The sequence below is a fragment of the Colobus angolensis genome, unplaced genomic scaffold (genome assembly GCF_000951035.1).
Source record: "Colobus angolensis palliatus isolate OR3802 unplaced genomic scaffold, Cang.pa_1.0 Scaffold18, whole genome shotgun sequence".
In the NCBI taxonomy this organism is placed as follows: Eukaryota; Metazoa; Chordata; class Mammalia; order Primates; family Cercopithecidae; genus Colobus; species Colobus angolensis.
Genome location: NW_012114932.1, coordinates 10780387 through 10791993, shown reverse-complemented (window position 1 = coordinate 10791993; position 11607 = coordinate 10780387). Strand labels below are relative to the sequence as shown.

The window sequence follows — 11607 nt, the reverse complement described above, 5'->3', positions numbered from 1 at the left end:
GCCAGGATGGTCTCGATCTCCTGACCTCGTGATCTGCCCGCCTCGGCCTCCCAAAGTGCTGGGATTACAGGCTTGAGCCACCGCGCCCGGCCAATCACATGTTTTTAATAATGTTTCCTGCTTCATGATCTTTTCCTTTGAATTATTTTTTATATCTTGTATTTTCATGTCATGTGAACTGAAAGAATCCCCCAAGGTTCTAACATTTAACCTGCTTTATTCTCCCATTTTACCTGTGGATGCATTCAAGTTTAGCCACCATTTATATGGTGCTGATTCTCATAACACTATTTGTCCATTTAATCATGCTTGGATTATTGTATCTATTTCTGAGCCCTGGATTTACAAAAAGGCATTCACAAACTAGAATATGTCTGGGGAGGATGATTAAACTGATTGAATGCTCCTAAACCATGTCCCATACGAAATGGCTGAAGGAATTGTGTATATTTATTGTTTATCCTGGAGTAAAAAAGATTAAGTGTAGACAGGATAATTGTTTTCAATAATTGGAAAGTCTTTCATGTAAAGGAGAAAACAGATTTGTTATGAGTTGTTCCAGAAAGCTCAACTAGAGCAACCTGTACAAATTATAAAGAGATAGGTTCAGATATTCTCTAATGAAGATCAGGTATTACATCTTACTCATTTTGGTTTTGGAACATTGTCTAGCACAGGACCTTAGTCATATTTGGGCCTAATAGGTGTTTATTGATTGATTTGAATTGGCATGAATTGAAAGACTAAACCTCTCTACCAGTAAAAATAGACTGTCTCTTGAAGTAAAAGTATCCAATCTTTCCACAAAGAATTATTGATTAGCTACAATGTAGCTGTCCCTGTGCTAAGCATCTGGAATATAAAGATATTAACATCTTAATAATATAGATCATTTCTATGGGCAAAGCATTCTTCTAAATATTTTACATGTACTGACTTATTTTGCAGCAGCCTCATATGGTAGGGACTTTTATTATCTCCAATTTAGATGTAACTGAAGCACATAGAAGTTATTTTTTTTTTCTTTTAAGACAGAGTCTCACTCTGTTACCCAAATTGAAGTGCATGCTGTGACCTTGGCTCACTGAAACCTCTGCCTCCCAGGCTCAAGGGATTCTCGTGCTTCAGCCTCCTGAGTAGCTGGAATTACAGGAGTGCACTACCACACCGGTTAATTTTTGTATTTTCAGTAGAGACAGGGTTTCATCATGTTGGCCAGGCTGGTCTCAAACCCCTGACCTGAAGTGATCCATCCACCTCAGCCTCCCAAAGTGCTGGAATTACAGGCATGAGCCACCACGCCCAACCACATAGAGGTTACTTAATGAGCTGTGTCACAGAGCTAGTAAGTGGTCAAGTCGTGATTTGAATTCAGGCAGTCAGGCTCCAGAATCTGCATATGGAACCGCTGTAATAAACCTCCTCCAAGAACAAGGCAAGATGTGCATATAAACCAAAGGACAGAAAGATTTTTATATTGTACTATAGTATAGTTCTTTTCTGGTGATTCCCTGGCCAATGGCTAATCTGTCAACTTGAATGCCTGTGGCCTTCTTTATTTTCAGTCACCTTGCACACCGTGTCCAGGTGATCTTCCCCAAAAGCAAAGCTGATCGTTCTACTCCTTTGTCCACAGCACAAATCTATTCATTCTTCTTGTCTGCAGAACAAATGTAATCACCATAATTTAGACACCAAGGCCCTCTGTGGTCTGTCTGCATCCGTACCTCTTACCTTATCTCTCCCTGAACCCTGAATTTGACCATGTGCTTAAATGAGATTTCATGTCTGAAAAGAAAACAAGGTTATTGTGAAAATTAAGTTAAATAATCAATATAAAATGCTTAGAGTAGTAGCACCAAGAATATAATAACTGCTTAAGAAATGTTAGCATATTTATTTTCATTTATTTCTGATTATTCTGCAAAAATTGCTGTACCCTAACTACAGCTTATTTTTAGTTCCATCACTATACCTTAAAATTGCTTCATAATAAAATTGAGAAATAAAAATGTATTGGCTTGCCTAATTTACAGATTCAGAGGCAGGGTGGGTCTAGTTGGGGTCCAGTGAGAGCTTTTCCTCTGTTTCTCTGCAGGTTTCTCAGCTTAGCCTCCTCTGTGTTGGCTTATTTTTCAGACTGGCTTTCATCAAGGCAGTCAGAGAGCTGCCAGCAACAGCAGGAACTACATGCTTTCTTATTCGCATTCACTAGGAGATAAGATATTATTTCCCATAACCATCCAACTGAGACTCTGAGCTTCATTCTCAGATCACCTGCAGAACAATCACTGCAGCCTGGGAAACTCTGAGTCACCTGGTGTAGTGGGTTGAATGGTGACCCCAAAAAGATATGTCCACATTCTGACACCCAGAACCTGTGATTTTATTTGGCAAAAGAGTCTTTGCTGATGTAATTAAGTTAAGGATCTCAAAATGAGATCATGCCGGATTAGCTGGATGGGCCCTAAATCTAAGGACAAGTATCTTTATAAGATATAGGGCAGAAGAGAAGACACACACACACACATACACAGAGAGAGAGAGAGAGAGAGACAGAGACAGAGACAGAGACAAAGGGAAAGCAAGAGAGAGGAAAAGGCCATGTGAAGTGGGAGGCAGAGACTAGATCTACGCAACCACATGCCTGGAGTCACCAGAAACCTAAAGAGGCAAGCAAGATTCTGTCCTTGCTTCCAAGGGAGTGTGGCCCTAATCACACCTTGATTTCAGACATCTGGCCTCCAGAACTATAAGAGAATACATTTCTGTTGTTTTAAGCCACTGTATTTGTGGTAATTTATGTCTGCCACAGGAAACTAATGTAAGCGGTCATTCCTGAACCGACTATTTTGACAAGGAGCATAGGATTACACTGTTGGGATTACACTATTTCAGGCCCATTGCTGGAGCTGGAGGTGGGGGCAATCCATTCTAAACTGTGTAACTTCCACACAGAGGAGCAGAATGGATATTAGAGCAGCAACACAGCATCCACTTCGGTATCCTTTAATTCCACTCCTGCTTGTAACCTGCTCATTTCTATTGGTTACAACAAAATGGATCCCAATCATGGTCTTTATTCAAGAACTTTATTCAGCACTTCTTAGTTTACATGATTAATTATGACATAACTAAAACATGATCATTTCATCTGAGTTGCTAAGTAACTTACCCAATCCATAGTTATCTTAGCTCATCAGACCCATCCCTCACTAACTCCTTCAAGTCATCTTAGATATGACCACCCATCTTACCATTCTTTGTACCACCACAGACAAATCCTAGGACTCCAAAAAGTTTTTAAAGGGCTCCCTTTAAAATCTTCTATCTCTATCTTCATTGGTCTCTTTAATAAAACATAATTGGAGTCCAGAGGTACCTTACATGTTACTTAATGCGATGATGATTCTCAACATATGTTGGTTAACATTGATCCTGTTGATGCTTAACTGGCATGTAAGTGCATGCTGCATATTCTTGTGACTGTGTTTAAACAAATGTCAAATATAATATTTTTCTTTCACCCAAATTTAATGCTTTGAAATTCTTTAAAATTTTGAAATCTTTAGAATGGGGAACAAGCAGACTTGAGGGATGGGATGAACAAATCATTTGGCAATAACCTCTGTTTCTCCAATCTCTAATGCAGATGTGTACAATGGCCTTTGGTTTTAGCTTGTGCTGTCTTTAAAGATAGACTATTGTTGCTTAAAAAGAAAAAAAAAAAGACTCTACACTGAATACTAGAATGTAAAATATGAGTTTAAAACTTTTTCTTCTAAAACAAAGAATATAAAGGCAACGACTTGTTAAAAATTTTAATTATAATTAAATCTTAATCACAACAGCTAAAAGTAGAAGATACCTATTAAATAAATTATAGAGAAAATCCAAGCAACAAGAGTATAAGGAAGCACCTATAAATTAGTGTCTAGAAAAAGGATATATTTCTGTGTTCTGTATGACAAAACACAGTGAATAGTTGAGTTATTACAGGAATAGCCCATGAAACACTGTATCTGAGAAACCATTTGAAAAATATAGGAAAAAAATCCCAGCAGGATTTAACCCATTCAAAGTGATTTTACTACTGTCTTCTTTCAGAATGATACTTTACAAATGGTATTGTACTGTGTTCATTTTCTTTGCTGCTATAACAGATTATCACAAATTTGGTGGCTTAAAACAATGCAAATGCATTATCTTACAGTTCTGTAGGTCAGAAGCCTGACAGGGGCTAAAAGTAAGGTGTCAGCAGGACTGCAGTCCCTTCTATAGCTCTGGGTAGAATCTGTTTCCTTGTCTTTTTTAGCTGCTAGAGGCCACCTACATTCCCTGGCTCATGGTTCCCTTTCTTTATCCCCCAAATGAACAAAAGTGAGTCCAGTCCTTCTTAATATCACATCACTCTGACTTCCTCCTCTGCCCACTCTTCCATTCTTCAAGACTCTGTGATTACATGGGGTCTACCCAGATGATCCAGCATGATCTCCATATGTTAAGGTTGGCCTATTAGCAAACTTGATTCCATCTGCAAACTTAATTCTCCATTGCCATGTAATGTCACATATTCACAGGTTCCAGTGATTAGGAACTTTTGGGGGACTCATTATTCTGCTTGCCACATGCACCATTGTCTAATTCCTGGTCTTGGTAACTGTACTGTGCTTATGTGAGGTGTTATGCTTTGAGGAAAATGGATAAAAGGTATGCAGGGACTCTGCACTATTTTTACAACGTCTATGTAAGTCTAAAATTATCTCAAAGTTTAAACAATCCCACTTTTTTGGAGAATTGAGTGAAAATGTATAGAAATGATTATAAAATTTCAGGAATTATACAATATTAAAATAGATTAAAATGGGGTCATTTAACTTCTAAACTAGTAAATGAAATAATAAATGATAAAGGTTACATTCTTTATATAGTAAATATTTACTGTTTATGGTTGTTACACATTTTACAGAGACCTACGTATTATCTCAGTTTCTTTCCCTTTAAATAAACCAATGCCCACAATTGACTAAATATCATTAAACTACATACCACAGTTTAATTTTACTATGGTTGATAGAAACAATACATTTTCAAAACATCTATGTGCCTACCAAGCCTATCAAATGAAAATCTAAACCCCTTAAGCCAATTTATACTAAGGTGCTTTATAATAAATTTCATACTGTTTTTATAGTTTTTAAAAGACCATCACATTCTGCTTTACTTAATATTTTGTAAAGCTATTGGAAACATAGGGCAGATTTTATTGACCTGTTTTTATAGACAAAGAAAATTAGGATTGAAAAATTACATGAAGGTTTCTGGTCAAGAAAGACAAGTGTATTTATATTTGGGTATTCTAGTCTGCTCCCTAAACAAACCAAAGGCAGATCAAATTTAAAAATGAAAAAACAAGAAGACATAACCAGATTCAAAGTCAAGAACAGAAGTAAACTAACAAAAGTGGTGAAATGGGTTGAAATTGTAAGCCTGTTAGGCTTTAAATTTGGAAGCTGCTGGAACAGCTAGAAGATCAACTCCTAAGTTAGAGCTGGGAGGCAGGCTCACTGATTGAGGACAAAGACAGGGGCTAAGGTACCAATCTATGCCCCAGTGAGAAAGAAGATGGAAGTAAGAGAATGGTAGCAATCTCCACCTGGAGCTGCAGTGTTTAGAATGTGCTAGGCTTAGAGAAGCAGACTCGGACACAGAAGCACTGGAAAACCAGCTAATCTCCAGGCTAACTCTCTTGTCTACAGTAGTACCAATGTCACTCTGGCTCAGCGGACACCAAGCCAACGATGGGAAAACAGCTCTGAAAAAAAGCCCAGAGAGCATTTTGGAGATAACTGCCAAGTTGTTTGATAAGCAAAAAAGTGACAAAGAGAAAAAGAAGATAAAGAGGAAGAAAAAAAAAAAATCAAAAGCCTTTCACTAAAATGAATGTAAACATCAGATTTTAAAATAAAGAAATTAATGCTAAGAAAGGCCACAAAACTACAAGTAAAATTTAACTTTTATATTGCAGTCTGACAAAAACTTAGAAATATATTTTAAATATGCAAAGAGATAAAGGATAATTTTCAATTAAAGGGTATATAACTTGAAAAGCAAAGAAAAATGAAACTTGAACAAGTGAATATGAAATAAGTAGGAATAGAATATTAGAAATAAAAAATATGGCATTAGGAAAAATACAACAGGCAAAATAAACACTAAGATATAGATAAAGACAGAGAAATTGCTAAGTTGCAAAATGGCTCAGAAGAATTTGCCCAGATTACTGCTTAAGAAAAAAGGAACATTTGAAAATAAATGGCAGAGCAGTTGAAAACTTTGTGAGGTATATTGAAAGGCGTCAACATTCAGTAAGAGTTTCAGAAAAATACAATGTAAAAAACAAACCAAAAAAGCTGAAAATAGTTTGTAAAGACAACTTCAGCAATCCCATTACTAGATATATACCCAGTAATATAAATCATTCTATCATAAAGACACAAGCACATGTTTGCTCATTGCAACACTATTCACAATAGCAAAGACATGGAATTGACCTAAATGCCCATCAGTGATACACTGGATAAAGAAAATGTGGTACGTCTATACTATGGAATACTATGCAACCATAAAAAATAATGAGATCATATCCTTTGTGGAAACGTGGATGGAGCTAGAGGCAATTATCCTTAGCAAACTAACCCAGGAACAGAAAACCAAATACAGCATGTTCTCAGTTATAAGTAGGTGCTCAGTGATGAGAGCATGTGGACACAGAGGGGACCAGCAGACACTGGAGCCTATCAGAGGGTGGAGTTTGGGAGGATAGAGAGGGTCAGGAAAAATAACTAATGAGTACTAGGCTTAATACCTGGGTGACAAAATAATCTGTATGACAAACCCCTGTTACATGAGTTTGCTTATTTAACAAACCTGGATTTATACCCCTGAACTTAAAATAAGTTTAAAAAAAAAAAAGAAATAGTATAGTATTGAATCAATAGAACAGAACAGTGTCCAGGTAAATACACACATATGTAGGTGATTGCTGGAGGAGTTTACAGAGGAAGGAGTCACTGGGGAAAGAGGTTGAGGATAAGATCGGACTGGGGAGGTGTTGATGGAGTTGCATTTCACCGGAACCTGGAAAAGATAGTGGCAAAAGTGAGGACTCTGGCTTTTCAGAGACAGAGGCAAGGATGTGTGGGTGTGGACCGATGAAGGTAAACTTGTAAGGGATGGTAGTAAATGGAGGGAGTTCATCCCTGCTGGTCTCTGTTTACTCCGAGAGTGGGAAGGAGATAGAGGATGGTGCAGCTACTATGGAAGTGGGAGAAGGAGTGGGCTACGAACACTCATCTGGGAACAACAAGCCCCCGACTCCTGGTTTCTTTTCTGCTAAACTGCCTGCATCATTTGGTCCAAACCGATCTTCCCTCAAACCCACCACTCCTTCCCTAAAGTCATAAATGCCTGCTAAACTGGGAAACTCATAATTTCCTTTATGTGAATTGCCTTCAGCAAGTAGTTTATTGCTATACTTAAGTCCCAAATTACTTCCGTTTGTAGCCACAATTATTCAAAAAAATAATTTTTAAACTTTTGGAATAGAGATGACAGAATGAAATGATTATATTTCTTTTCATCATTGTTAGAGATAAACAAAAAGATATGTAAATGAAAATATTTTTAACAAAGAAACATAGACCCTATCTTTTAGTATTTCTTCATATTTCTTCATTTGAGGTTAGGACTAAGGATTTACAAATACAACTATAAAAAGTATCAATTACCTGTATTTTCTTATTGGAGCTCCAAATTCCATTCAATGCAACAAGTTGTTAAGTACCTTTATAGGCTCAAGATACTGTGTTTATGGGAAGGGAGAAGAAGGAGTTGTACAAAATACAGGAAGTCTTTGGCTGTAGAAATGTATAATGCTCATACATAAAGCAGCATTATTCCAAGTAATTTCAATCTCCAGTAGTCTGCACTTTTTCCCGCAGGTTTGGAGATAGATACATGATTTCCAAATAGGTGTGTTTTCCCATCACAGCTGACCTTCAGGTTTGCTTAAAGCAATCCTGCTGCTCCTACCACCTCACCTTTGTTTAATGAGAGCCATTTCCTAACGCCAACGTTGGGTTAATGGACTGAGATGGGAGAAAATCAAACATATCTCTCCATTTTACACCAGATTGTCTTTCCGCCTTGTGGCTTTAATCACTCAATCCTACTCACATCTGCCATAATAACAATTATGGGTTTTCTACTGCTTTCTCGCCCAGGAGGATATGTCAGAGGATAGCAACATCTCCTGAAGAAAGGAAGGGCAAATTCTTAATCTTTTTCCAGCATCGTAGGTAATAATTTTCTTCTGCAAACCCCCAAGGAGTACTCCTTTTGGCTCTTACACCCAACATTCCCACAGGTTCATGGCTCTGCTTTGATTTACGAATTTTCTTCTAGCCTTTTCTCTTCTGAGATAAGTTTTAATTACGTAGACAGATTGTAAAAGTCTCTTTCTTCTTGTAAACAACTATTTCTTTGTTAGTACTAGATTTTGTTTAACTGGTTTCCTCCTATCTGAATCTTCTTATGTACCCAGAAATTATGTCTGTTCATTGTTTAATGGCAGCATCAAGAGAAGAGAAATCTGGCTTCATTTCACAGCTTCCCTTGAGGGATTCAATTTGGAACACCTCAAATTGCAAATCTCCCTTAGGAACTGTTCTTTGTTACATATGTTTGGAAACCCATAATATTTTAGTTTAGATTCAATATAAGAGCAAAGTATCACCCATCAAATAAGCAGTATGATAATGCTCTCTACTCTTCTACTGATTTAAAAACTTTCTTTACTACCTGAATCAAGGAAATGCCTGAAATCCTCAAAAGCACTAGTGAAATGTTAAACAGTTGCCCGTTCCTCAGAGAACTCAGAGAATTGGATTTGAGAAAGCATCTTAGGCAGCGCTGACAAATAGCTCTTACCTGGCCCCTTCCAGGTCAGAGCTAAAATATAAAGAAAATAAGTATTCAGACCAGGGGCAGTGGCTCATGCCTGTAATCCCAGCACTTTGGGAGGCTGAGGCGGGCAGATTGCCTGAGGTCAGGAGTTCAAGACCAGCCTGGTCAACGTGGTGAAACTGAGTCTCTACTGAAAATACAAAAATTAGCTGGGCATGGCTCGGAGCTGTAGTCCCAGCTACTTGGGAGGCTGAGGCAGGAAAATCGCTTGAACCTGGAAGGTAGAGGTTGCGGTGAGCCAAGATTGCAGCACTGCACTCCAGCCTGGGTGACAGAGCGAGACTCCATCTCAAAAACAAAAAAAACAAAAACCAAAAACAGAAGAGAAGTATTCACGACATGACATTTTTCTCATTCTGCATAAAAACTTTTAACTGTTTGGTGGTTTTTTTTTCTAATCAAGAAATCATTCTAATTACATAGTACATTCACTTCCAGTTCTGACTTCTTATATTGTCTTTGAAGCCCATTTGTGTGAGAATTGGTTTTTTATTTTTTATTTTTTATTTTTTTGAGACAGGATCTTGCTGTGTTGCCCAGGGTGGAGTACAGTGGCATAGTCACAGCTCACTGCAGCCACAGCCTTTCAGGCTCAAGGGAAATGCCAGCCCCAAGGACTATAGAAACTCAGGGTTGACAGGAGGGCTCCCATTGAGTCATCTCATGTTTTGATTTCTGAGGTCACTTTTTGAGCTCCTTTAAGAGATAAGGAATTGTATCACCACAAAGTTAAATGTGGTATCATGGATATCAGCTATAGTTTGGTTTTTGGTTTGTTTGTTTGTTTATTTATTTTTTATTTGAGACAGAGTCTCGCTCTGTTGCCTAGGGCGAAGTGTAGTGGCCTGATCATGGTTCACTGCAGCCTCCACCATCCTGGGCTCAAGTGATCCTCCCACCTGAGGCTCTCCAGTAGCTGTGACTATAGGCACATGGCACCACGCTGGGCTAATTTTAAAATCTATTTTATTGTTTATAGAGACAGGGTGTCACCATGCTGCCCAGGCTGGTCTTGAACTCTTGAGGTCAAGCAATCCTCCTGCCTCAGCCTTCCAAAGTGTTAAGATTACAGGCATGAGCCACCTCACCAGCCCTGAAAATTGGTTTTGCCAAGAATACATAAATATTATCCTTTAACCAGACAAGCAATTTCCCACAGCAGTTTTTAACTTTTAACTGGCACCCCATAAAACACCTCTTAAATAGGCAAAATCAATATTTTTCCCTCAAAGACTCTCCTCAAAGATTTTGAGGCAATGGAATAGAAGAGATAACTTTTTGATGCAGCAATGTGCATGGTATCTTCACACTGAAGAAACATTTATTCAGCTCACCCAGAGGGGTTGTGTTCTGTGGCCAAGGAACAGAGCCAGGGTTTCTGGCCAGCGTTAGATACAAAGCCATGACCTTGGTCCCATTAGCCGGGCTGCTAACCAGGTGAGCTCACCAGGCAGGTTACTGCATACTTGTGTGGCAGTTCATTGGGAACAGGAAGCCTTTTTGTTTGTTTGTTTTTTCTATGTTTATTTTTATTTTATTTTACTTTAAGTTCCGGGATACATGTGAGGAATGTGCAGGTTTTTTATATAGGTATACCTGTTCACAGGTATACCTATATAACATAGATAGTGGTTTGCTGCATCTATCAACCCATCATCTAGGATTTAAGCACCACATGCATTGGGGATTTGTCCAAATGCTCTCCCTCCCCTTGCCCCCATCCCCTGACAGGCCCTGGTGTGTGGTGTTCCCCTCCCTGCATCCATGTGTTCTCACTGGGGAACAGGGATTCTTAATGTGGGTTTCAGTGAAGGTACATGAACACTTTGCCATTTTATGCAAGATTTTGTACGTGATTATACTTTTCTAAAGAGAGGACTCACATTTTCATCAGATTCTCAAAAATGGATGTGATTTTTTTAAAAAATAGAAAGTTAAGATTATATTAAACGAGATTGTTAGAAAGTCTTTTCAGTATTTTTTTTTTAAATAAAATAGCTCTTTATTACTGAGATAGATTTCTGTAATCTGAGGTAGATCTCAGTGATTTCATGTTGTTGTGGGAGGGGTCCTTGAACCCGGACCTTTTAATATTTTTCTTTTTATTCCTCTGAAGGATTTTAAACGTGCCCTTTAAATTGGAGAAATCTGTTACTTTATATGAGAGAAAAATGATAGAGTACACCTTCCATTTTTGAATTTTATATATTCTTAACACAGGAGGTGATTTTTCCTTATGTTCTACAAACATGTTTTTCAAAACCCATCCTTTAACAACCCATTCTGTTATTCTTCCTACTTGCAATTATTTTAAGTTATCCCAAACCTTACTTGACACTTTACAATATAGGAGGACTTAAGTCTGGCCAGACTTTGCCTAACTAAATGTTAGGATGTTACTTATAAACTGTAGGATAATACATTCCTTAGATAAGATAAAAGTATGCAATAGAAAATTGCCATTCTAAGAACACCTACTACAGTCATTTCTGTCTTCAGAGCATTGGTGTGCACATTAAGTCTTCAGCGTTGTTGAGATACTGTATATTTATACCATATTTGAGAATTAATGTTAGCAGA

The 11607-nt window shown here is 37.8% G+C and overlaps 1 protein-coding gene and 1 long non-coding RNA gene across 3 annotated transcripts in view; one reads left to right on the top strand and one right to left on the bottom strand.

Annotated features, from left to right (window-relative positions):
- LOC105509798 overlaps positions 1-11607 on the bottom strand; it is a 342021-nt gene that overhangs the window by 34174 nt on the left and 296240 nt on the right. Inside the window, exon 3 of the long non-coding RNA XR_001001483.1 lies at positions 7060-7140. This is a non-coding gene — a long non-coding RNA (uncharacterized LOC105509798). The remainder of the gene's footprint in view (positions 1-7059; positions 7141-11607) is intronic.
- Positions 1-11607, top strand: part of CHST9 (carbohydrate (N-acetylgalactosamine 4-0) sulfotransferase 9) — a 278761-nt gene that overhangs the window by 26862 nt on the left and 240292 nt on the right. The window lies entirely within an intron of this gene.